Source organism: Melopsittacus undulatus, chromosome Z, assembly GCF_012275295.1.
Source record: "Melopsittacus undulatus isolate bMelUnd1 chromosome Z, bMelUnd1.mat.Z, whole genome shotgun sequence".
In the NCBI taxonomy this organism is placed as follows: Eukaryota; Metazoa; Chordata; class Aves; order Psittaciformes; family Psittaculidae; genus Melopsittacus; species Melopsittacus undulatus.
In genome coordinates, this window is record NC_047557.1 from 32,401,644 (window position 1) to 32,425,534 (window position 23,891).

A 23,891-nucleotide genomic window follows, 5' to 3' on the forward strand; every position below is an offset into this window, starting at 1 on the left:
GCTAAACCCCCACCAAAATAAAACCCCATTTTGTTTCTCATAATTATTAGTTTAAATTGGTACAATATATATGAAAAATGTTGTTGGTTCTATCTGTGTATTAGAGGGACATATAAAAGCTGCATTCCACCCTTAGTAATTCTAAAGCAATATTTCTTGCCAGTTTTCAAGTTTTGAACAGAATATCAGTGCATCCAACCCATGGTTATATGATATTGCAAAATTATTCAATATTTTCCTTTCTTCATTCCTTGTTTCTGCTTATGTCAGTGTTTTACTTTTTCTGTCACTTGAAAGTGTCCGATTGACTGATATAAGGCTTGAAATAATGTGACCAAAAAAAAAAAAAACATTGTCAAATTACTTTATATCAGCTTCTTTTCCAGATGATGTGTTAAAGAAGGTTTCATTTCAGAAATAGTGAACTGAAAGGGATATATAAAATACATTTACATTTTTACTTGCATTTCAAGGAGTTTTGCATGTTGTAGAAGTAATATCTAGTTTTAGGTTGTCTTACTTTCTGCCATTTTGAGGTTGTACTATAAGTTCCATTCCTTCCCTTCCTCTTATTCACACTCCTGAAATGAGATAGCTGAACAAATACATATTTGTTGTGATGTTGATTAAGAATCAAAACTTGGATATACCGAAGGTGATAATTGAGATGTCTTTGTGTAAACTGGAAAATAACATGTTCTTTCTTCAGAATTCAATAAACACCTCAGCCTCTTTTAAATGCAGAGCCAATTTCATCTCTTTTATATTTTGATGCTAGTTGATTATTGTTTACACAAAAGTTTTTGCAAAACAACAAAAATCACTTTTTTTAAGGCTAGGTATATAAAAATAAGATTTTGAATGAAAAAAAAAAAAGAGCAGATTGCTTGAAGTTGACCACTCTTTTATGTATTGTTTGGGAATATGAATCCACAAAGTGGATACATTTTAAGTGCCAGCAGTTTAAAGCACTACCTGTGCCTAAATTTAGTGTCACAAAATATTGCAGTATATATCGTAAGGTATGGACAGTAAGTACCATCACTACCATATGCTTATAGGTGGAATATAAAAAAGGAAAGATTCTCTGTAGATTCAGACATCGAAAGATCTAGAGAATAAATGTCAGTTCTTTTGCTCTCTGTTGCAGAGTGATTTGTACATGTCACAAAAAGTACCTACTGCAACTGACAAGTTAGTGTCAAACTTCTTTCCTTTACCATAAAGATTTAATTGTATTCAAAATTTTTTGAGTGATTGGCTAGCAGATAGCAGGTCACACAAAGCAGTTGCACAGAGCTGCTTAATTTTCTCCTGGTACATAGCTGAATTTTCCTTTAACAATATAAAATATTGTCTTATGAATTGTATATGAAATTATGAACATTACCAATTTGCTAATGTTGTTTTTTACGCACGGCTTTTTTCTTTTACACTGTCTGCTTCCTTTTAAACGTGTGTTTCTTCATATTTAGGATTTGGATTTAGTAGCTGGCTGAGCAAGTCAAATACCTCTGTAGAGAGAGGTTGTCTTACTGCAACACTGTGGCTTTGTAGTTCTAGTTTTTTCTCTGTCTTGGCTCTGCAGTATTCTCTCTGTGAACACAGCTCACTAACTCCTTAGAATACATTGCCAGGAGAGAAATAAGCCCTTTTCTTTATTGAGCAGGACAGACTCAATAGTATATATGCAAACAGTATAATCAGAACAAGCAAAGGATAGCTGTGAATGGGAAGGGTTATAAGAAGGGAAAATGACCTCACTTGGAATATCGTGTGCAGTTCTGGTGTCAACATATAAAGGACATGGAACTGTTGGAACAAGCCCAGAGGAGGGCCACGAGGATGATCAGGGGACTGGAGCACCTCCCATATGAAGACAGGCTGAGAAAGCTGGGGCTGTTCAGGCTGGAGAAGAGAAGGCTGTATGGAGACCTCATAGCAGCCTTCCGGTATCTGAAACGGGCCTGTAGGGATGCTGAAGAGGTACTCTTCATTAGGGACTGTAGTGATAGGACAAGGGGTAATGGGTTAAAACTTAAACAGGGGAAGTTTAGATTGGATATAAGGAAGAAATTCTTTACTGTGAGGGTGGTGAGGTACTGGAATGGGTTGCCCAGGGAGGCAGTGAATGCTCCATCCCTGTCAGTGTTCAAGACCAGGTTGGATGAAGCCTTGGGTGATACAGTTTAGTGTGAGGTGTCCCTGCCCATGGCAGGGGGGTTGGAACTAGATGATCTTGAGGTCCTTCCCAATCCTAACTATTCTATGATTCTATGAATATGTTTTTCATCTTAAAGGAACACTTAGGTTGATTTTACTTGCTAGCTTCTTTTAGTTGTAAGTATATTATCAGATATACAAATTTAGGGATCACAAGACAATGGTAGGACTGATTTTAAAGATGCAGTCTGCCCTGTGTAAGAATGGCTTTATAGTTGCTTGCTCCCCAGCTAAAGAATGAGCAAGAAAATGCCAAATGTTCCAAAAAGCTAGTAATAATTTTATCTGGGGAGGATTTTTCTTCTAGTATAGAATGGAGGAAGCTGCACCAGGCTCATGCAAATGTTAGAGAATTGTATAATTTTTACTTCATAACTCTGTGTAGTTGTTCTATCATGAAACTTCCCTCTTTTGTTATTAAAGAAGAGTGGAGTTTTGTGATGGCATAAACATATAGCATAGCAGACAGTATAATAGAAATAATTATATTTTAAAGTATAAATCAATATGTATATATATCAACAGTAGGCTCTTACAGCTTTTTGTATGTGGTTGGGGTACGGAATAGCCAGGACACAACATTTAATAAAAGGTTGTGGCTTTGTTATTCTGTATTTCAGCTATTTTATAAACTCAGCAATAGTTGTACCATCTGGTACCTTAGTAACTCTGTAGTCTTAGCAATAGAAACTAACATAACCATATACAGAACAGGGAGTGTAAGAAGGAATGTACTTTGGAGACATACCCAAGTAGAACCGAGGTATACCAGAAGAAGCCAAGTGAAGATAAGAGAATGCTAACATCCACAAAACCCTTGGGGCCTGTCCAAGAGACCAAAAGGTGAAAAGGACAGAGCGAGGAAGACTTTGCCCTGATGAAGTAAGGAGTCTTCCTCAGATGAAGAAGTGAGGGGGCTACTTGACGACCACCAGAGGGGGCTGCGCAAGCGCAGAAGAGGCTGATGTCGCAATGGACTGATGGAGCAATCCCTGATGCATATGTATTAGTTGGTGAAGCAACCTATATTGAATATGTATTAGTTGCGAAATTTTTAATGTATAAATTGCAAACGCGATGTGACAGGAATTGGAATCAGATTTGGGTGCGTACCCCTGGTTCCCGGTGCCTCAATAAAGCACCTCATATAACCATCCTGGTGGTTATGTGTTTGTCTCGACGTTAACACAAAGACTAAAGGACAACATGAATCCTGTGGAGTACCACTTTTATGTATGTTTATGTGTTTCAAATGACCTTTGTCTTCTGTCAGTTGCATAAAACTACAGGGTTTTCTGTGTCAGATTTTCTGTACTGTTTTCTGAGGTCATTTAAGCAGCTTCTGCAAAAATAAATCCAGAAGACCAAGGCCTAAAATAGCCAGAAGAACTTCTTGAAAGGATCTGCACAAAACATCAGAGGTTTGAGAAGCTTATTCCAAGCAGAAAAAGGTATGCATTTCCGCTGTAGATTCCAGATGCTGGGAAGAGGACAGCTACAGAATCCACTCAGTAGGGCACATTCTTGACAAAGTCAGTGACAAAGCTTGGATCTTGCAAAGAGCTGAAAGGGAAGCGAAAATATGTAATCAGGAAATATCTTGGTAACCAGTAATAGCATCATCTGACAAGACTCAGAGTGCCCAAGAGAGGAGGTTGATCTGAAGTACTGTTACTGAAGTCACATTGTAATTGTCAACATTGCTTTCCATTCTTACATCTGTATTTTTTTAATAAATCTGTCAGTGGTATATCCATCATGAATACTAAGAGCTGCTTTGTTATTCTAACTCTAAAAAAGGTAATTGTGATAACATAAAAATCTATCAGTTTTAAAGCAACTACAGTGCAGAAAAATGTTGCATTGTTTTCTTTTATAAATTGCTCATATATATTAATTGTAAAGATTATTTTTAAAGTTTTGGCAACATATACTCTGGGAAAAAAAAAAAGAAAACCGGGATTTCAGAAGTCTTCAATAATCCAGTAGTTAAGTAGTTGTGATCAGTTCAGTAATGATATCAAGCACATAACAGACAATTGTGACAGAATATGTCTTACCCCTACTTGACCTGATACAAAAAAAATATGTGCATAACTTATATCTTATTGTGGGAAATCCCATTACCCTTATACTGTGTATTAATAAGGACAAGAGAAACAGTACAAAAGTGTTTTGCTTTGCTTTTATTGGTTTGATTTGTTTTGAGTTGTTTTGCTTTTAAGTCATGATATGTGAGTGTGTTGAATACTGGAGTTGGACTGAATTCTCAAAGACTCCAGTAAAATGAAGCAAGAAAGCTGTCCTTTAAATTGAAATGAAACACATTCATGTACTTCAACATAACAGATAGAACTGAGTAAACTCAATCTTGTGAACAGAAAGGAGAATATTTTACACATCTTAAGAGAAATGTAGAGTAGAAAATAATAATCATGTGACTGAACAGAAGTCGGTTATGTATATATAACTTATCTCTATGCCTGGTGATTTTCCTTTCTGGAAAAAAATACTCAGTTTCTTTCTACTTTCCACTAAAATCTATCAGATTATTACAAAAAAAAAGAAAAAGAACCACAACAAAACCAAAACACAACAACAACAAAAAAAATCTGGAAGCATAATGTCTAATTTCAAGTTAACAAATAAAGATGAAGTACTGCTGTTGTATGGATTACCGCTTTGGATATCTCAGGTCAGCAGTCCAATTTCTGCTTCCTCCTGGCCTCTTCTGCCCCTTCTCACCGGCAGAGCATGAAAGACTGAAAAGTCCTTGACAGTGTAAATCTATTGAGCAACAACTAAAACATTGGTATGTTATCAGCATAATTCTTAGACTAAATCCATAGCACAGCACTGCACCAGCTACAAAGAAAAACATTAATTCTACCCCAACTGAAACAAGGACAGGTGCTTGAACTACAAGTGTATACTTTCCCAGCCAATAAAGATTGGGGAAAAAAAAGATCCTTACTTAAGATTTATCAAAGTTTAGCAACACAGATAGAATTTCATTCTTTTATCTGCAGAACAAAATTCAGAAAGTAGGCAAAAATATTTGGTACTTATCGTAAGAACTGAATAATACATACAGAAGAAAAGTAAATCTGCTGTTCTTTACCTTATCATGTAGTTAATTTTTTAGTAAGGAGGTTCAGACATTGTGAGACAGTTACATTATTTTTTCTTTAGGTTTAAAAAAGTTACTTTAATTTATTAATGAAATTCATAAATTTATTTCTAATTTATAGCACTTTCAGTGGGAAAACCACTTGCATGAACTAGTTAAGTATTTCACAGAAAAAGAAAATAGTCTAGTTTTAGTAATCAACGCCATTGAATTTTATATGTTCTAATTTTGCAAGAGATTGGTATTGGAAAAGCATATACCTTTCCATAAGCAAACATAAACAAAGTAAAAAAGTTGTAGTAATATTGGAATGATCAACAGCAGATTTTGAGTCAGTAAAAATAACATTAATATAACAGACAGACCTTGAAAACTGGATCCCCAAAATCATAACTATAGCATATAAAAATAGTGTGGCAGATCAAAACTGGGCAGTTTTCTCTGGAGAGGGACTCTTCATTCTGAGGAGAGACTCTTCATTAGGGACTGTAGTGATAAGACAAGGGGTAATGGGTTAAAACTTTAACAGAGGAAGTTTAGATTAGATATAAGGAAGTTCTTTAGTATAAGGGTGATGAGGCACTGGAATGGGTTGCCCAGGGAAGTTGTGAATGGTCCATCCTTGGCAGTGCTCAAGGCCAGACTGCACTGAGCCTTGGGTGACATGGTTTAGTGTGAGGTGCCCCTGCCCATGTCAGGGGGTTTGGAACTAGATGATTTTAAGGTCCTTCCAACCCTAACTATTCTATGAATCAGCAAACTAGTGGTTAAAAATTTGGTAAGTACTGACATAAAAGATACTGACCTTCATTTTCTTCATTTAGTCTCCTCACTGATTCTTTCCAATAATGTTAGGGACTGTATCATAAAAAGTTTACATTCTGTTTAGAAAAGGGTGTAAAACAAATTCCTCAGCATGTAAAGAGGGTACATTAAACTCAATATTTCCTCTTTGGTCAGGTGGGTCAGTTTTGAATTTATCCAGTTTGCTTTCCCAAGTGTAAGCCTTCTATAAACTGATAAGTTTAGCAGAAATTATCACGTTTCAACAAATTTGTCAGCAGTAAAATCCTTCAGATTTATGTTGTGTTTAGCTTTGAGACTACTGTTGTTTTGCAGAATAACCAGTAGACTGATGAATATGGATGACATATTTAAAATTGTAATTCTGAATTAGGGGATAAGCTTTATCCAGTACTCTTGATATATCAGAGGTACAGGTATGTCTATATTTTTTTTAAATATTTTTAAGTATTTTGTTGGGTTTGTTTTTTTTTGTTTGTTTAGTTGTTCTGAAATGGGAGAAAAGTATTTTGAAACCTTATAGTGTTTTATTAAAGGAAATGATGTTTCATGTCTGCTGCAGTGGGGAAGAAGACAAAAATACAAAAAAAAAAGCCCAAAACAGCAATAACAAATAAACCCCCACCACTAAACAAAATCACCAACAGCACCCAAAAACTTGATCCATTATAAAAGCCAGCAGCTAATTCTACACATAAAAATATCCACTACTAACATATAGAGATATGTGAAAAGACAGAATCCTTTGAATAATACACTGAAAGTATAAAAAGATATTCTGAAAATGTGTTAAGCCAGTGATTAGAGAAGTGGAACATATAGACACGTGAAAAAAATCAAAGAATGAAAAGATGTTAAAACAGCATTTTTTAACTGTGTTAAATATGACGCTTGCTACAGCATGTGTGTAGGAAGAATTTGCCTGGCACTAGTTACACTGGTGGAATGCAATGGGCCATAGTGAGACTGGAACATCCAAAATGGAACAGTAATGAAAATAGCTGAAATAATTGGTAATGCATTAATATGCTTTGTGCATTATATGTGCAACACATTCTACATGTAAATTTTCTGGAATCTGTACTGTTAAAAAATTCACTTCTGTCAGTTTTGTTCACTTGCTGTTTAAAATCAAAGCCAAATCTCTTATTAAGGTGAACATGGAACTTTTATTCCAGCTATTTGAATTTTACACTGTGGCTGTAGGTGAAATGCATTGATGTATGTAACAGAAACAAGATTACATAAAGTAAGAGAATCTCTACTGAGATCTGTATAGCATTCATTTATTTTCATTTTACATCCAATCATATGTGCAAACTAATGGAAAAAAAGAACTCCAACAGTTAAATGACTTTGAATAATCTGACTGTATAACTCAGTGGGATTTGGCAGGAAGATGGCAGAAATGGCCTAAACACCTGTGCCATATGGGCACAGAAAGGCTGCTGTGGACCATATGTTTGGAAAATCATGCAGGAAGGCTTCCCAGACATTGGACAGCATGAGGAGCAATAAAAAAAAAAAAAAAAAGAAAGTATGCCAACCACAGCCATGCAGCCCAGAATTATCAACATTTCAGCTAACCGCTGAAACAGCTAATAATATGGAGTATATTGCCCAGTAGGGAAGAAAAGCATATCCAGCCAAATAACGTTAGACTACATAATTCATAGACTTTAATTGTAAAATATCAACACAGTCAATGTCATTTATAAATAACTTTAAAAGTAAAATCAACTACATATATGCTAAATAACCAACAACCTCCATAGAAGCTACAAAACCTATAAAATATTGGCAGGATTACTCTTGGTGGGGGGGGTGGGGGAGGAGGTAGGAGGAGGAGGTTGAAAGAAAGGTAAAAAATTCTAACACAAAGACTGAAAGTCTTTGAAAATGAAGCAATATGTTTTGTGCAAAAGCAACCGAAAAGGAAAAAACTTCTTTTCCTTAAATACAGGGTATTTTTAGGAGCTATACAGCAAGTATTCAGAGCAGGATGCTGTAGAATTTTATTAAATAAAAAAGATAAACCATAGGTATTGTCACATGATAGCCATTTAGAAAGAAAAGACTTCTCTTAAAGAAAACACAGTAAAGATACAGAAACTCAATCAGGACTACATAATTTTCATATTTTTATCCTCAAGATTTCAAAATTACAAATAAAATTCCTAATTTTCTTTTGTAGTTCAGTAGCTGTAGCACTGGTATTTCTAACTGAGCAAATGCACCAGTTTCAATGACCTTAGAAGAAATAATTAGTGCAGCATTAATATAATGGTATTTTGTTTGGCAGGCTTGATAAAAACCAGGTGCCTGAAAGTTCATTTCAGGTGCATTCACTCAACAGCTTTTCCATGAACAAAAAGATGATGCTTGTCAAGTAATTCTTTAGCTGGAGCTTTTAATCACTGTCCTTTGAAGCAGTATGCATGGTAAAACCTAGATCTTTACATATTCATGATGCAAAAATAATGTTTTTATTGGCATCTGAATGAGTCACACAAGAAAGGAAAGGCTCAAATATCTGCTGACAAGCACTACAAACTAGTCTTAATGAACAAGCATTGTCAACAGTATAGAGCTTATAGCAATTCAGTGAGAAGATGCATAATCTCTTGCTCTTCTATGTGTAATGCAGCTATTTTATTGCCTTACACTACTGCAATTTGATTGCCTCTGTTTACCCCTGAACATATAACACAACATCACAGATTTGGTGGTAAAAAGACCTTTTGAAGTTATTAACTGGATCAGTTGCTACAAATAATCTTGATGAAAAATGGAAAATGGTGCAAAGGAACACCTGACGACATCTTGCTGAGTATCTTTTGACACTCTTCTATTATTAATCCACATTAAGCATACCGTAGTTAACATAACCCGTTGTTAAGCACTGTATAGAAAAACAAATGGATTTTTTTAATACATTATTTGTATACAAAAGATACTATTCTGTTCATTTCAACCTTTTTTTTCCTCAATTTCCTCACTGCTTGGTAAAAAACATTAGCAGCTCCTTAGGCAGCTAAATTAACATTGCCTGTAATGCAAATGAATAATCGGCCTGAGGAATTCCGTGTTGCTCCTAGATGTGAGCATTTACGAGCAATGTGAAGATCTGGTATCAAGAACATGTTCCTGGAGCCTAAAACAGAATAAAGTCTGCCTCCTGCAAATCACACAAACCCTGAGACCCACATCCACAAAAAACAGTTGCATGACCAACTCCCAGTGGAAGTTTATGGGGAGTTACATCCATATAACAGCCAGGTATTTATAAAATTCAGTATTCATTGGGTTTAGTGATCATTAAATGCCAGAGCTCTTTTCTTCAGAAAAATTAATGAGGAAGTCTTTTAATTTGGTGCAAAAATAATAATTTTATCCTTTGCCAATATGTGGATGATTACAGAGGGAACGGAAATGTATTTGCTTTGATTAGGATCATGCCAAAGGGAAAGCGCTTAAAAACCCACTCACCTGATGTTATTAAGTAGTAAAAGGAAACTCATAAATCACTATTTATTTTGAATCATATAAAATAATAATTATGTTCAATTAGGACTTTATTATTTCATTATTCACCTTATTTTATTGGGAGCACTCCAAAATACTAAGTCATAGTATATAGTCTATCACAGAACACTCTGCTGTGTGCTGGCACATCTTTTGGTTTCAGCAATTTCCTTCCTGCTTTTCATCTTTGCATATTAGAGTTTTTTCTTTAAAAATAAATCCCTAAAAAAAAACTACTTCTGCTGTGGAAAATGATGTTCTGCTTATAAATTTAATGTTAGTGCCTTTTGCTTTGGACTTGCAAGATTGCTTGATATTTGCAGGAGACCAATTTCTTTCACTAAATTATATTTAATAGTTTGGAATCCAGGACTGGCATATTTATTTTTCTGCATCATGTTTTTTTAAAACTTTATAGTTAATTTTGCACTAATTATTACTAACATTTAAAATAAATTATTGCACATGGTTTTTTTTTTGTGATTATTTATGCTGGACTCTTAATTTGTCTGTGGCTTTTTAAACTTATAATGAGAGCCAAGAGCTTGTTTCATAACCCTTGACTCCTAGTTTCTGAAACCATGCTTTCTGATAAATATCATAAGTCTCTGAATTCAGCCTTTCCTTCACATGACGATAAAATATCCCTCATACCCTTTTAAAAATGATGGCTTATATGTGCTGAAGCTCAGTGATCCTTTTGAAGTCTATTCTTCATGATCACTGAGAGCTCTTTCTTTTCTGAAATAAATTTTGTCTTTTAGTCACTGGTTACAAATTGTTTTCTCCACAACAGATTTTCTTGAGCAGTGTGAAAGACAAAAAAGAGAAGATGCAACAGAAATAATCCCCATGAAATTCATTCAATGGGAATGCAGAAAGTAGCTCCACAATTGATATAAAATTGTCAGAGCTTCACTGAAATGAGTGGAGCTATGCTGAATTACATCACCTAAGCATTTGGTTTCCTGGCTGGGGGGAATGTGAAGTATTTTAATCTTAAAATAATAGTGGATGTATTTTTTTTTTCCAGAAGGGGCAATAGCTTTTCTATAAAAGTGTTATAGCATTTTATCTTTGACAGCTGTGTCAATAAGGAGAAATGTTCTAACTTGTAAAAAAAAATAAGTAAGATTCTGAGACAAAAGTAGAATGGCCAGTTGTAGAGCAAAATATATTTGTCCATTGAAAAAACTTGGAGGATGGGTTTCTATACCTGAAACGTCTTTGGTCATTGTGATAGATGTTGCAAAAAGAAAAGAATGAACATACAGAACTGTAGGCATGTAGATAACAAAAGTCTTAACTTCAGTTAAAAAAACAACATCAAAATCAAATTCTCAGATAAGGTACAAACTTCTTAGTGATGGTAAAATTGCTCCTCTATCTAGCAATTATATTTGTATTAAGTTAGAAAATGAAGTTTTTAAAATAAAGTATAAATTTGAAACCATTATGTATGCTTCCAAATCACCTTCAGGAAACCTCATATGGAAAAAAATATGACATTATGTACTGAAATGTGGTATCAAATATATTTGTAGGCACTTTTGTTTGTAAAAGTTATTGCCTGATCTTCCATCGTAATGTGAATAATGCACTCTATCTAAATTTCTACCAAAAAAAAATAATATGAATCTTGGAGCATTCTTTAGCTGTGCCTGTCTTTTAGTAGTTAGAAACCTAGTACAAACCCTAGAACTTAGACACAAATGTCCACTGGAAGAATGTTCTTTATACCTTATCAGTGTGTGTATACTGTAATAAAATATTTGTGACGTTCTTTACATTGTCTAGTAGAGCTCCAAGGGACCACAGCCTTGTCAGGGGCATGCCTACTGCGGGGTGAACTATTCAATGGCCACAGAAGCTTTGAGGAGTTCCAGGATGAACTTATCCACAGACACAGACAATGCCAGGTGTACTGCCTCCAGAATCCTTGGGCCACCGTCCCTTCAAAGGGTATACCTGCTGTAATGTGCACATAACCATAGCCACAGATGATTTGAAGTGTACCTCTACCCATGTGGACTTATCCACAGTTCACAATCCCTTTAACTTGAGTTTGCACTGGAGTTGCTATAGAGTACAGCAGCACACAAAGAGCAGCAATGCCTGAATAATCTGTGAGCCCTAGTGCATGACTGTTATTAAAATGCTCTGAGGCTCAGTAGAGTAAGACAGTACTTAGACCAAAAAACAAACAGCAAAAACAGCCAGAAACAAGTACTAGACTTCGAAGCTAGAATAGATTCCGACAAGCCAGATCCACGGCCAGAGGAGAAACCTGCCAGTTGTTAATTAAACAACTATAAATTTGGTCTAGCAGACTCCAGTCAAATCTGTCATTATCTCAAAGCTTTGAGCTCCATACTGGGCTTCAAAAAGGACTGCTGTGGTTTTAAGCCTTGTTGACATCTAAGCCTCACAAAGATGCTTGCTCACTACCCCCTAGCAGAATGGGACAGAGAACTGAAAGGGTAAAAATCAGAAAAATGGTGGGTTGAGATAAAATAGCTGTCCAGCGTTCAGCAGTAGCAGTCATTTTTTCTCCTTCTTAGTGGCTGGTGCTGAGCTGCATTTTTGACTTTTGGCCTGGGAACAGTACTGATAACACTGATGTTTTTAGTTACTGCTCAAATGTTTAGACTGACCAAGGACTTTGTGAGTCTCATGCTCTGTCAGGGAGGAGGGGAAGCCAGGAGGAAGCAGAGACAGGACACCTGACCCAAACTAGCCAAAGAGGTATTTCATACCACAGAACGTCATGCCCAGGATGTAACTGAGAGTTACCCGGAAGGGCTAGTTGATTGCAGGGTTGGACTAGGTATTGGTCAGTGCTTGCGTGGGTGGGGTGGGGAGAGTTATCAGTTGGTAGGTGGTGAGGTATTGTATTCTTTGCCCTTGTTGTTTCCTTTATCATTATTATTATTGGTGGTAGAAGTAGTGATTTGTGTTATACCTTAGTTACTAAGCTGTTGTTATCTCAACCCCTGGGAGTTGCATTCTTTTGATTCTCCTCTCCGTCCCTCTGGGAACAGGGGGAGGGCAAGAAGTGGGGGAGAGAAAGAGACTGCGTGATTTATGGCCTACTGGGTTTAAACCATGACAGTTCTTTTCGGAGGCCAGTGTGGGGCACGAGGGATTGAGATAACAACAGATCTGACTGGAGCATGTCTTATTGTAAATCACTCGTCACAATGCTCACTTATTGGCTCTCAAAGCTATTTCTCTTGATCTCACAGTTTCAGAAAGTTGTACCTTACTTAGAGCCGGTATTTGCTTAGTGTTTTTCAAGTGTGGGGCTTGGGATAAGGTTCTTGTTTCACTGTACTTTATGGTAATGACTTGTAATGGGGGTGGGGGGTGGGGGGGGAGTCTCCAGCAGCAGGGTAAGATGGACATGGCTGTGGACTTGTACCTGGCTGTCTCACTGGTATTCAAAGTCCTGGCCCTCTTCCTCGCCTTTGTCTTCGTGAGCCAAGGCAAAGTGGCCCCGGGAGCCGGCAGTGGCTGAAGCGGCCTGGGAGAGCGGCCCCAGGGACCAAGCTGCAGCAGGAGCTGGACCTGAGGCTGGGAGGGAGCTACTGCCTGGTGGAGGAGGTCAGGGCGGTCAAGGAGCAGAAGTAGGTGGCTGCCAAGCAGCAGGAGGAGGCAGTGCAGAAGCTGAGCCCTGCAGCCAAGCCCAGCCCCCTGGTGACTGAGAGCATCCCCCAGCAGCCACCCACCGAGCTTCACTCAGGAGGATGTAGGAAACCATGCAGCATTTCCCAGCAGAGCAGAGGAGGAAGATCTGGACTCAGAAAAAGAGAAGCTGGTGGTGAGAGAGCTGGCAAGCACAGCAGCTACACCAGCCCCATGGACAAGTATAGCAGCATCATTTGAGAGTTCTGAAGGTTTTGAATGGCCTTTGGGTACCTTTGGGACCTGCCTGCTGATTGTGATGGGAATCACCATGTTGGCACACACACAGGGTGTGTTTTACCCATGACCATTTTGTCTGATCTCAGAAGTTAAGCAGAGTCAGTTTTGGGTCTTGTCCAGGGTTAGACGACAATATAGGAGGACGAAGAGATTTTCCCCAGGGTTGGACAGTCATGAGTGCCAGGGTGTGTGGGACAGTATGGATGAGTATCTAGTTCACTGGGCCCCTCCAATGCTTTGGAAGTGTCAGAGATGGAAGGCAGTTTGTATGGAGTCCTTGACGACAAGTTGCAGAAACTGTTGAAGGTGAGATTGAATTATTTTGAGCCTGCTGAGCCCATGACACTTCAGGCCATCAGGGCAGAGATGCAACATAGAGATGGACTGATGATAAAGGGGTGGACTTAGCAATGGACACTATTGCCCAGGTTATTCACAAGTGTGAACGCTGCACACAGCCTCTCGTGCTCTGAAAGACTGTTACAAGAGGTGGAGCCTGACATCGTGGACCAGATGGACTCAGCAGCTTTATAGGGACTGGTCCATGAACCAAGATAAGAGTGCACTGAGATAAGAGTGATGATATGTTGAAAATGTGGGATCTGAGCATGACGTGAATGGCATGGAATAAGGGGTGGGGCGAGTTATCGATCGGCAGGTGGTAAAGTGTGGTATTCTTTCCCCTTGTTATTTCCTTTATTATTATTATTATTGGTGGTAGCAGTTGTGGTTTGTGTTAAACCTTAGCTACTGGACTGTTGTTATCTGTCCTGGGTTCAGCAGTAGCAGTCATTTTTTTCTTCTTCTTGGTAGCTGGTGCAGCACTGTGTTTTGCCTTTCGGCCTGGGAACAGTGCTGATAGCACCTATGTTTTGAGTTACTGCTCAAATGTTTGGTCTGACCAAGGGCTTTCTGAGCCTCATGCTCTGTCAGGGAGGAGGGGACACCACGAGGAAGTACAGACAGGACACCTGGCCCAGGCTAGCCAAAGAAGTATTCCATACCACAGCACATCATACCCAGGATGTAACTGAGAGTTACCTGGAAGGGCGAGGTCTCTGGGGGTTGGAGGAGGTATTGGTCAGTGCTCGGTCAGGCAGGGTGGAGTGAGTTATTGGTCAGAGGGTGGTGAGGTGTTGTATTCTCTTCACTTGTTACTTCCTTTATCATTATTATTCTTATTGGTGGTAGCAGTAGTGATTTGTGTTATACCTTAGTTATTAAACTGTTCTTATTTCAACCTGTGGGAGCTACATTCTTTGGATTCTCCTCCCCAGCTCTCTGGGAGTTGGGGGAGAAAGGGGGAAAGTGAGTGAACGAGCTCTGTGGTTGGGTTTACACCATGACATTATCTCAACCCTTGGGAGTTGCATTCTTTTGATTCTCCTCCCCATCCCTCTGGGAGAAGGGGAAGGGCAAGTAGGGGGGGATAGAGGGAGACTGTGTGATTTATGGCTGACTGGGTTTAAACTATGACAATAGCTTAACAAGTAAAGTAAAAGCTTTAAGAAATGAAAGGTATATAGAAAGATAAATAAGAAAAGAAAAATAAGAAATCATTAACTACTTCCCATCAACAGATGGGTGTTTAGCTGTCTCCAGGAAAGCAGGGCTTCATCTTGTGTAATGGCTACCTGGGAGGACAAACATTGTTGCTCCCTTCCTTCTTCTTTCCTGAGCTTCTATTGCTGAGCATGTTGTCATGTGGTACAGAGTATCCCTTTGGTCAGCTGGGGTCAGCTCTCCTGGCTGTGTCCTCTCCCAGCGTCTTTTACACCCCCAGCCCACTAACTGGCAGGGCATCATGAGAATCCAAAACAACCTTCGATACTGTGTAAGCACTCAGCAGTAACTAAAACATGAAGGTGCTATCAGCACTATTTCCATCAAAAATTCAAACCCACAGCACCATAAGTGCTACTATGAAGAAAATTAGCTGCACCCCAGCCAAAGCCAATACAATAAGAAAGAAAGAACAATAATGACAGTTAAGGTACCACATATTGATGACATATATTCCACATGAACTGATGAAATTGAAGTTTTATTTCTTTTTCCTTCTTTGTTCCCCTTCAGCCATTGCCTTCATCCTGATGTTGTGCTTTATTTTCATTTTACAATTACCGTTTAAGTAGTGTCAGATGTCATGACCTGCTTCTCCCCCTCCTTCACACACACATCCCTTATACTCTGTAATCTTACTTCTTAAAATTTATTTTCTGTAAAAAATGCTACTGAAAAAACTACAGGGACAGATCCATGAAAGCATTGTGCATAATGTATGTCATGATAAGGCCTTTCCTTCTCTGGAATGTTTGCTTTCAGATTAAAATATCCTGTGGATCTCATCATGCCATCAAACAGAAAATACACTTGGTTTAGCTTTGAATTTGACTAATGTTTTTTAGAACAGAAGTAAATGAACCTACTTCCTATTCTTCCATCTCAGTCTGAATGTAATTACCCAACTAATAATATAATAAAATCTTGAAAATTTGTAGAAAAGTTTCTTGCAAAAAAGCAGAATTACTACAGTGGCTCTGTAAAAGAACTCATATTATGTCATCTCCTATGTTTAATTTAGGGTTTATTCCCAGTATATATTTTTGTTACCTTTGGATTGCAGTAATGAATATGAAGTCTGGACAGACAGAAACCTTATTTCTGTAATTTAAATAAATTACCTTGTTAGAGCTTCCAGACCTTCAGCTCCACGTAAAAGGAACAACAGTGTCCTTCATCTTCTCTGACCTAATATCTTACTGATCACTAACATTCATGTTCTTCACTTTAAATTCAGTTTCTTCTTTCCAACTGTTTTATCATATAGAAATTACTGACATATTTACTACTAGATTCCCCTGCTTCTATTTTAAAGAAATTTTTTCTTCCTTAGCGTTTATTCCACTGTTTAAACATCTTAGTATCAATTTTACTCATTTGGGAGTGAAAAATATACTTAAGGATCTCAACTGTTGTAAAAAAAAAATAGGTCTTGAAGCTGTTGGTCTTTCTCATTTTCTGAGCAGATCAAGATGCTGCTTAGTTTGTAACTTTTGTACCTATTCAAAAACGTGCCCTGTGAAACTCTGAGAATCACAGTAATTAAGGAAAAACCTCTAGCAGGAGGAGAAACTATTATTACAGTTAACACTGTCATTATTCTTACTATTGTTATTATTATTAACACAATAATAATAATAATTTTCTTCATTTTTCATACTGTTGACCATATAGTTGATCATGATATAGAAGGAGTGAATGAAGGAAGACTTTGGACTATACATATTTGGCATCAATATTTTCTGAGCAAAATTTATTTATGGCACAAGATACATTTATTAAACTGTCTACCAGTTTGTGTCAAAAGAAAGTAGCATGAAAGTATTTTGGTTTGGTTTTATACATAACTTCTTCTGTCTGAGATGGAGCGACATTTCCTCTAGCAGCCCTCATAGTGCTGTTTCTTTCTAGTGGTAGCTATAAAAGGCTTTAACACACCAGTGTTTTGATTAAGGCTGAGCAGTACTCACACAGCATCAAAACTGTCTCTCCAACATACACCCCATCCCACCCAGTAGTCTGGGGAGGGGCGAGATCCTGCAAGGGGGAATAGCTAATCCAAACTGATCAAAGGGCTATTCTGTACAATATAATGTCTTCTCAACGATAATAGTTAAGCTGAGTTGGTGTGGGGAACTCATTTTCATGACATTTGTCTTCCAGAGCAACTGCTGTATATATTGAAGCCCTCCTTCCTGGGAAGTGGCTGGACATCACCTTCTGATAGGAAGTAGAGAATAAATCTTTTTCTTCCTTTGCTTCCATGTATGGCCTTTACTTTTTCCTTATTAAGCTGCCTTTGTCTGTGAAGTTTTTTTTCCAACTTATTTTCTCCCTACCCCTGTTCTGCTGAGGAGGTGGGTGATAAAGCAGCTTGCTAGGCATCTGGTATCCAGCCAGGATCAACCTACCGCAGTATCTCAGGAAATGCAGTTGTTCATTTATTAGCAAAAAATTTAGTTCTGCCAACACTCCTAGACAATACGATATGCTGTTCTTTTCCATGCACTATCACAAGATGCCTTTTAAGTTTTAATTCCAGAATCTTTATTGTGGATGATGAGATATGAGTCAAGAATTCAGTTTGATTTTCAGAGAAAGGACAAACATGTATTTCTGACAGTTAGAAAAATCTAATTTTAGTTTACAAAAAAGTTAATTTGATATGGAAGTCAGTGACTGAAATAAACACAGAAAAACTAAATATAATTTTACATCAGTTATTCTTCTCTCTTCTCTCTATCTTATCTGTTTGCAAGCTAACAGGAAGAAGTTTGAGTGAGTGTCAGTTCTTCCTTTTCCCTTATGAATATCTATCAAATCACAGAGGGTTGGACAAAAACATTAAGACAATTACAGTATGGAAAATGAATAAAAAGACAGTTGCTATGATGACTAAAGGATAAAATGAAAAAGAAAAAAAAAGAAAAAGCATGTAAGAGGGAAAAAGGAGAATGAACATAGGTGTAGCTGGAAAGAGATGACCATAGGTTTAGCTGGAAAGAGATGGAAAGATACAGGCCTTAAAGTAAACTCATATTTAGTAGTTGGTGGTTTAAAGGTACTTAGAAGAATAAATAGTACATTTCCAACTTTTTTACTTAACTTAGGAATTAAAGCACTTGAGCAGCTAATCTTTGTAAAACAGTTAGATGTCTACTCAGTGGGCTGCAGTGTGACAGTGAGACACGTTAGCCAGCGTGGTTTATACAAGAGATCTAGATGTGAAAACAGGTAGATGAATTAGACTGTACAGTCCATGTTATTTCTGCAGTGTTTTCAGTATTTGAGCTCATATGTATGACTAGCTCAGCTATTCACTGGAGCCTTAAGTGAAGAGACCTTGTATATGCAGGGAAGAATGATAATGGGTCAATTCAAAACATATGGCCAAATGAGAAATGGCAGTCTTCCCCTACTGAACTTGCACAGCCCCTGGCAATTGTTCAGTGAATGTAGAGCAGCATGCATATGAGAACAAAATAAACATTTTCATAACACTGACAACTTTGCTATGATTACTTACACTGATATGAATCTTTTTACAATTTTATGATGGAAAATATGAATAGTTTGCACAGCTCCTTATTACAGAAACTTTTAGTAACATGAAACAGTTAAGATCACTGTATGCGTGAACATACTCCTCTCACTGTTGAAAACCTGAGATTCCGTGATCCTATCACTGCCTAAATGAAGACAGAGGCTCTGAAAATACCTTTCAAGGCCACACAGACTTGATGAGACTGTTGGTACATAGGTGCAATTAAATTTGTTACAGGCCTACAAAAGGAATACAGAGTGAAATATATGAAAATTGTAATCACCAGGACAGACAAAAGTATCTTACTTAAGATTGTGCAAGAAAGAATTTTAAATTTACATCTTGTTTATATTCTTGTTTTAAAAGACAGAACTTTACAAAATCATAGTTTAAGAAAAACATTCTGACCTGTACAGGTGATTCATTTCAGCAATGGGCAATTTCTTTAGTAATAATTCATTACCTTTCACTCTAGCTTCAGTGTATGGTGAAAATAAGATGTTGTGCCAGAGATGTTAAGGTAATTTACACATGCACTGTAAATCTAACATATCTGGGACACTCCTTTTATACTGATTTCAAACCTGACAGTGTTTTAATATCTGAAGCCTAATCTTTGATTTGTCTGGTTTTACCTCACAGAGTAATCTGGAATGCCCAGGTTTCTGCTGCCACTTGGTGACAGAGAAACACTAACTCATGTCTTCATACATAGCCATTTCTCTTCTCAATCTTACTGAACTGCTAAGCAACCCCTGTAAATAATACAATCTGCATACATTCCACAGCTGAGCTGTGGAATCCTGAAAGAAAAATACCAGTGTGCAGCCGACAGAACAAACTCTCAGAAACCCAATAATTAGCAAAGCCATTAAAGATTATAATTTTTGTTTAAAACTAAATTTTATCTAGATAAAACTAGATTTTTTATCTAAACTTAGCTCTGTCTGAGATAAACGTTATGTCCCTTCATCTCCTCATCCTTCACCTATTTGCTCTTGCTGAAATCTATTTTGAAAGTTTCCTTCTCAAAAAGACTGTTTTACAATAGTAGTTTAAGCCCTGTTTGTGATTCTTTATTTGCTTGTTTGTTTTAAGATAAATCTAAGAGATGAGTTTTAAAAAAAAGCTAATCAAGTAAAACTATAGTAGACATTACTTGAATGCAGCTATTGTCAGCTAGATCACTGGATGCCAGGTAATTATAAGGTGTTAACAGTTTTTTCATGTTAAGCCAAATCCATGTCGCACACAGTTAATGAAGCAGAGCCTTTGAATCATTCTTATATTCATCTGATGTTAGAAAATATTATAATTTCTAAAAAAAAAGAATGAATATTAATGCAGCAGAAGTATATGAGGTGAAAAAACCATGGCGTGGTTTCATTTCAGAAATGGCATTCATAGTGCATCCTAATTCTTCAATAAATATCAAATAGGTTATGAACAATCTGGGAAAATTTGCCACCATTACTCAATCAGAGGAGCTGACAACTCCAGTTTAATTTAGGTAGCTGAGACCTAATAATGAAGAAGTGGTGTCATTCTATTGAATTCTGATATAACACTTGACATGAAGCACTGACACCACCTGTGAAAGCTCTGATTTGTCATTTGGAAAGCCATATGAGTAATTCAGCACTTGCAGTTTAATTTTTTTTTTTTCCTAGTATGAAACCAGTTTTAAAAGTGCAAGGCTATAATCTCTTCCTGGTTGCTGATAGTTTGCATGTAGATCTTAATAAATTTTAATTACTGTTTAACAAGTTAATTATATATTTTCTGAAATCATTACCGTATCATGGGCTGCACCCAAAGAAGCATGACCAGCAGGTCAAAGGAGGTGATCCTGCCCCTTTACTCTGCTCTTGTGAGACCCCACTTGGAGCAAGCACTGTGTGCAGTTCTGGAGTCCTCAACATAAGGACATGGAGCTGTTGGAACAAGTCCAGAGGAGGATACGAGGATTATCATGGGCTGGAGTGCCTCCTTTACGAAGACGCGGTAAGAAAGTTCTGGCTGTTCAGCTTGGAGAAGAGAAGGCTGCATGGAGACATGATTACAGCAGCCTTCCAGTATCTGAAGGGGGCCTATAGTGGTGCTAGAGAGGGACTCTTAATTCAGACTGTAACAACAGGACAAGGGGTAATGGGTTAAAACTTAAACAGGGGAAGTTTAGATTGGATATAAGGAGGAAGTTCTTTCCTGTGAAGGTTATGAGGCACTGCAATGGGCTGCCAAAGGAAGTTCTGAGTGCTTCATCCCTGGCAGTAATCAAGGCCAGGTTGTACAGAGTGTTGCATGACAAGGTCAAGTATGAAGTGTCCCTGTCCACGGCAGGGGGGTTAGAACTACATTATTTTAAGGTCTTTTCCAGCCCTAACCATTTTATGATTCTATGATTACATATAACTACGTTTCATGGTCTGTATTTTCAACAGAATGAATTTTGACCAGTAGTACTGTTAAGAGCAATGTTAGAAAGAACAGCTTAGCCATTTATTAGATTATTGCCTATATTTTACAAGAAGAGAACTGTTAAAAAAAGTCAACTAAACAACATTTTAACTTATCACTTAATATATATTTAAATAAAACAAAACTTAAAAGTGAAAGTATGTTAACAAAAGCATTACATTTCACACCCACCAATTTTTTCTTTTTCAATAAACCTTTAAAAAAGATGTTTTTCCCCTCTTTATTCTCCTTTGTATTTCTTTTGAAAAAAAAAAGTAGTTAAAAATTTAAAAATACTTTGTGATTCCATCAATCCACAGTTACTTTTTTGAGTAAATGATTTACCATTGAAGTAGCCCACCTTGGCATATCATCAAGTTCTAGCAGGGAAGCATTTTCATAGAAATTAATACGCATTCATTCAAGATGAGAGTGAGAAGTAGCAAAATACCATGCTTTATTGTATCACTGTGGGGAGGGAGAACAATGGGACACTGAAGCTCTCATATCAGAAATTTGACAAGGTCTTAACTGCTGGCAATATGTACATAGTCCTGCAGTTAAAGTGTAAACACCTTTGCAGTGGCAGAGCTTAAGATGCAAAAGTAAAATGTATTAAGAAAAGAATTAAGTAAAGGAGGAACAAAGGGATATAAAATCAGACAGCATATTTTAAGGCTTTTTTTTTTCCTAATCTCTTTTTGACAAGAATAAATATATTTTTTGAAGACAAAAGCAACACCTCCTTAGGAAAATGAAACAGCAAAACAAAAAAAAAAACAAAAACAACAAACCAAAAAAACCCAAAACCCCACAACAACCCAAAACATAAACCCCCACACTTTTAACTCATTCAGTAAGTTTTATAGGTTCCAATGAGATAGTCAAATTCAGACTTATGTGTGGAGATGACTGACATGGAATCAGTGGATGGAACATCATCAACATAATGCAGCAGGTCTTTGATTTATAAGAAAAAATATACAGAGATTTCTGTCCTCCTAATTCAATAAATTAAATTAATAGTAGATTAAAACACAGAACATAGACAATTATGTTGTCTTACAGAATATGGTGAAAGGAAATTATCCTGCCCCTCTACTCTGCTCTCGTGAGACCTCACTTGCAGTATTGCGTACAGTTCTGGTGTCCTCAACATAAAAAGGACATGGAACTGTTAGAACAAGTCCACAGGAGGGCCATGAGGATGATCAGGGGACTGGAGCACCTCCTGTATGAAGAGAGGCTGAGAAAGTTGGAGCTGCTCAGGCTGGAGAAGAGAAGGCTGTACGAAGACCTCCTAGCAGTCTTCCAGTATGTGACGGGGGCCTATAAGCATGGTGGTGAGGGACTATTCATTAGGGACTGTAGTGATAGGACAAGGGGTAATGGGTTGAAACTTAAACAGCAGAGGTTTAGATTGGATATAAGGAAGAGATTCTTTCCTGTTAGGGTGGTGAGGTACTGGAATGGGTTGTCCAGGGAGGTAGTGAATGCTCCATCCCTGGCGATGTTCAAGACTAGGTTGGATGAAGCCTTGGGTGATATGGTTTAATGTGAGGTGTCCCTGCCCATGGCAGGGGGGTTGGAACTAGATGATCTTAAGGTCATTTCCAACCCTAACTATTCTCAGGGGAATGGAGCACCTCCCATATGAAGAGAGGCTGAGAAAGTTGGGGCTGTACAGCCTGGAGAAGAAAAGCTGTGTGGAGACCTCCTAGCAGCCTTCCAGTATCTGAAGGGGGCCTACAGGGATGCTGGGGAGGGACTATTCATTAGGGACTGTAATGACAGGAAAATGGGTAGCGGGTTGAAACTTAAACAGCAGAGGTTTAGACTGGGTATAAGGAAGAAATTCTTTACTGTTAGAGTGGTGAGGTAGTGGAATGGGTTGCCCAGGGAGGTTGTGAATGCTCCATCCCCAGCCCAGGTTGGATGAAGCCTTGGGTGATATGGTTTAGTGTGAGGTGTCCCTGCCCATGGCAGGGGGGTTGGAACTAGATGATCTTAAGGTCCTTTCCAATCCTAACTATTCTATGATTCTATGATGATCAAATAGTAGCACCAAATGTATGGTTCTCAGGATTGCTTCAATGTTTATTTGGTTATAAAGTAGTAAAATGTCATTAATTACCCAGCTTAGGACTCATTTGGTTATTGAATATACTGGATGAAAAAGCATTTGCAATTGCAATTGATTCGACATCTTCTTCACAGTACTGGAGTTTTTTGACTGTTCCAGCAAGAAATTGAATGGCATCTCCTCTCAAGGCTGAAGTTGGTAACCTTCTCTGGAAATAAAGTGGGTTGAGGCCACACTTACCCTCTTTTTTTGTCTCGGAGACTGAAAAATCTGACATCTCACTGCCATTAGTTCTGCAGCAGGACTTGAATTGGATTTTTCCAAAACAAATGATTAACGTATAAGAGTTTGCAATTTAACACTATTTTTTTCCTGCAAAAGCATCTTGGATCCTGTTTTCAGCAACTGATTTAACATATAAATTGGCCAAACTTGGCAAAAGTTGAGAATATTTAACAGGATACAGATGGTACAGGAGAAAGCAATATCCAGAGATTTGGGTGACTTGAGTGCTCTTTAGCCCTCTACCAGCTGCTTTGGCTCAAGTGTGAATAAAGACCTTCTAAGAATCAATAAGTGTATCTTATGTTGTGCCTAAGCATTGCCCACCCAACCAAACTGACACCAAAAACAAAAGC